Below are 4,675 nucleotides of genomic sequence, written 5' to 3'. Positions count from 1 at the left end.
TATATATCTGTGTATGTGTGTGTGTGTGTGTATTAATTTAAAAATTATTGATATAAAAATTAGGAGAAAATGCATCAAAATTCAAGAACAGGTATTAGATTCGAAGAATAAAAAACTTTTTCGCAATAAAAGATGTAGATAGATTGTTTTTTTTAAGGGAAGCATAAAAAATTCAAATTGATTCATTGGAAAAGCCCAAAATAATAATTTTATTTTAGTGTTTTAAAAATATTAATGGAACAACTCCTAATTTTTAAGTACAAACATTAATATTTCAAAAGTTACTAAAAAATTCATTTTAGATTTAAGTCCTAACATCATAAAAATATGAATATAATCACATAATTCAAAAACTATATATACACACACACAAAATATATATGATAATTAAAAAAATAATATATAATAAAAAAATATTTTGAATAATTTCAAATATTACAAAAAGAAAAAAGAAAACTACTTTCACTACATTTTTAATTAATTATGTTGCATTTAAAAGTTCCTATAATTTTTAAAATAACTCAGAGAGATATAAAAACACTTTTAAAGTAGTGAATAATGTCAAATATTACAAAATAAATTAAGAAACGATATAGAAAAATGACGAGATTTCAAATTTTTTAAATTTTTTAATTATAATTTAGATTTATTATTGTGATGACCCGATTTAATTATATGTTATTTGGTGATAATTAAGACTAATTATTTTAAATTGAGGAATTTAAAATAATTAAATTTAAAATAATTAGGTCAAATAATTAAATAGTGTGTTGAAATATGTATTAGAAAATATCGGTTTATATACGATATTAAAATGCATATTTAAATTTTATAGCACATGAGAGTTGAAATAAAATAGATCGGGTCAAATTTCGAACTCCGAAAAGATAAAGATAAACACACATATAATATATATATATATTATAACACTCTCTCACACACACTACACCTATAAACACACACGATATCCAGTTCATGATCTTGATCTAGCAGCCATTGTTTTTTCTTTTTATGTTTTGCGACATTATTTATATGGTGAACAGTTTATTATCTACTCAGATCATAAGAGTTTGAAATATCTCTTTACTCAATAAGAACAGAATATGAGGCAGAGACGATGGTTAGATTTACTGAAGGATTTTGACCGTGAAATACAGTATCGGCTNGTGAACAGTTTATTATCTACTCAGATCATAAGAGTTTGAAATATCTCTTTACTCAATCAGAACTGAATATGAGGCAGAGACGATGGTTAGATTTACTAAAGGATTTTGACCGTGAAATACAGTATCGGCTAGGAAAAATGAATAAGGTTGCAAATGCATTAAGCCGGAAGTATCAGGATGTTATGATAGCATCTATCCATGTTTGGCAGAATTATGATGATTTATGTACTTCTGGTTGGAATTTTCAGCCGAAACGCAATCATTTTATTGTTTCTGCTTTGCAATTTGAGCCAAAAATTATTTCAAAGATCAAGAAAGCTCAAAAGAATGATCCACAGGTTCAGAAAGCGAAAGACTTGGTTTTTTCTGGTAACCCAGATAAATACAATATCTCATCAGATGGTTGTTTACGAATGAATAACAGGTTAGTGGTACCAAATGTCACAGGATTGAGAGAAGCATTGCTTCAAGAGGCGCATTGTAGCCGTCATAGTGTTCATCCTGGTACTCATTGAATGTACCACATACTGAAGCCATATTTCTGGTGGGAAGCGATAAAGAGAGATATTTCAGAATTTGTAGCGAAATGTTTGACATGCCAGCAGGTTCAAGCCGAGAGAATGAAACCTGGAGGTATGTTATAGAGTTTAGAAATACCCCAATGGAACTGGGAACATATTGCAATGGACTTCGTGACTCACTTGCCCAGATTGAACAGAGGTTGTGATGCTATCTGGGTGATAGTCGATAGATTGTCCAAATCAGCACACTTTATTCCATACGATCGTAGTTATGCTTATAATAAAATGGCACGATTATATGTGGATAATGTTATTTGATTGCATGGAGTTCCAGTATCTATTGTATCTGACCGAGATCCTAGATTTGCTTCCAAGTTTTGGAGTAGTCTTCAGAATGCTTTGGGTACTAAGTTGGCAATGAGTACCGCTTATCATCCACAAACAGATAGTCAGACAGAGAGGACTATACAAACTTTGGAGGATATGTTACGATCAGTGGTCATGGATTTTGGTGGAAACTGGCAAGAATCTTTACCATTGTTTGAATTCTCATATAATAATAGTTTTCAAACAACTATTGGGATGGCACCATTCGAAGCGTTGTATGGCAGAAGGTGTCGATCGCCTGTATGTTGGAATGAGGTTGGAGAAAAACCATTGGTACAACCTGAGTTTGTTAAAGAAATGAATGAAAAGATTAATTTGATTAGAAAAAAGATGAAAGCATCTCAGGATCGTCAAGCTAGCTACGCGAATAAAAGACGCAGGCCTTTAGAATTTCAGGTTGGCGATCAAGTTTTCTTGAAAGTGTCACCGTTACGTGGCACGATGAGATTTGGGCGAAAAGAGAAGTTAGCTCCACGTTATATTGGACCGTTTACTATTGTTGAGATGATCGGTTTATTGGCTTATAGATTGGACTTGCCGCAGAGTTTGTCTGCTATACATGATGTGTTTCATGTATCTATGCTGCGGAAGTATGAGCCAGATCCATCTCATGTTCTTAGACCCGAGGATGTGGAGTTGGATAGTTCTCTTAGCTATGTTGAATATCCTATACAGATTCTTAATCGAAAGGATGAGCAACTTCGAAATAAGACGATTCCGCTTGTTATGATACAATGGAGTAGACATGGGACTGAAGAGGCTACATGGAACTGGGGGCTAAAATGAGACAAGAATGGCCTCACTTGTTTGAAATTGTCACAAATTATTCCATGTACTCTTACTTTCCTGTGTACTATCAGTGGTAGATGTGTGACTAGGTTGTATATAAGATGTGTTGTGTGTTTTGATTTCGAGGACGAAATCTTTTGTTAGAGGGGGAGAAATGTGATGACCCGATTTAATTATATGTTATTTGGCGATAATTAAGACTAATTATTTTAAATTGAGGAATTTAAAATAATTAAGTCAAATAATTAAATCGTGTGTTGAAATATGTATTAGAAAATATCGGTTTATATACGATATTAAAATGCATATTTAAATTTTATAGCACATGAGAGTTGAAATAAAATAGACCGGGTCAAATTTCGAACTCCGAAAAGATAAAGATAAGACAAAAACTTGTGTGAGACGGTCTCACGGGTCGTATTTTGTGAGACGGATCTTTTATTTGGGTCATCAATGAAAAAGTATTACTTTTTATGCTAAGAGTATTACTTTTTATTGTGAATATCGGTAGAGTTGACCCGTCTCACAGATCAAAATTCGTGAGACTGTCTCACAACAGACCTACTCTAAATATAAACACACATATAATATTAATATATATATATATATATGTATTATAACACTCTCTCACACATACTACACCTATAAACACACACGAATCCCTACACTTTTCCCGTAACTTTCTGTAAAAAGCTTCATTCCACCACCGCCTCTTTGATCGTCGATTGTGGCCACACCGGTGCCGAAAAATTCAAATAAATATATGGTTGGAAAGCTCTCGACGAGAGCTACGTTTTGGTACCCATATTGAAGCGTTTCTCGAACCCTTTCGAAAACCCATCGGAAAACGCAGCGCCTTTCTCCGCTGAATCGTCACCGTACGTCGCCGGAGTTCGGAAATTGATTGAGGGTTTTTGTTCTTTGAGTCATAAGCTTCATTTTGATATATATATTGAGGTATAAATTATGATTCCAGAAATTGTTTAAGAATTGCTCCATTTTTGGTTAAATTTGATATCAATATTGATATTGGTTATATTTTTGGATGTAGATACAAACTTTGAGTTGATTCGATGTATCGAAAAATTTCAGAATGTTTAAATTGAGACTATAAATCGAGTATCAGCGAGTTCGATGCCTTAGAATTGTTAATTATAATTGATTTTAGGCATTTTAGGCGAATATTGGAATTTTAGAAATTAAAATGTCTAAATTGTTGAAATTGGATTTTTAGTGAATTTAAATGGTTCTGGAATTTTTATATGATAATAAGACCATTTAAATTCATATTCAGGTGAATTGTCTGAGTTGGCGTTTTCAGGACTTTCATGAGGATTTAAGTTACTGGTAAATTAGTTGAGCTACGTAGAGATCAGTTATTTTCACGATGTCTGACAGAGACATCTGATGATCCTGTGTATGATTTATGTTCTATTTGTTGATTTATGTGATATTATATGCTGACTCGCATATTATCATTTGGTAATTGATGTGCAAAATAAAATAAAATATTTTTTTGGTTCACACACATTTTATTTTAGTTAGATACATCAATACCACTGAACATATCATATTGAGCCTATCTGTTATTGATATCCAGTTATATTTCGGTTGAGATCCGTTATGTATATGATATGATATGGTGTTCTGGAGATGTTTGGCTACCTTGATTCGGTCCGGCTTAGGCAGTTGCTGCCTTCGAGGCTGGGCCATATCCCAGGCACGGTCCGCTGAGTCGTGGACCAGCTCTAGCATATATGTATGATTGTTGATATCGATCATTTGATTCCTGATATCCTGATATCTTGCACC

General features: G+C 32.8%; 1 long non-coding RNA gene across 1 annotated transcript; it reads left to right on the top strand.

The window, feature by feature from the left end:
• Positions 1-3,576: 3,576 nt before the first annotated feature.
• On the top strand, positions 3,577-4,414 carry LOC140956646 (uncharacterized). Its single transcript, XR_012171498.1, has 3 exons — positions 3,577-3,820; positions 3,915-3,938; positions 4,158-4,414. It is a non-coding gene; the product is annotated as an uncharacterized lncRNA (long non-coding RNA).
• The last annotated feature ends 261 nt before the right edge of the window (positions 4,415-4,675 follow it).

This window comes from Primulina huaijiensis, chromosome 14, assembly GCF_012295235.1.
Source record: "Primulina huaijiensis isolate GDHJ02 chromosome 14, ASM1229523v2, whole genome shotgun sequence".
Lineage (NCBI taxonomy): Eukaryota > Viridiplantae > Streptophyta > Magnoliopsida > Lamiales > Gesneriaceae > Primulina > Primulina huaijiensis.
The sequence above is the reverse complement of the archived record's forward strand: the minus strand, read 5'-3'. Positions and strand labels throughout refer to the sequence as shown.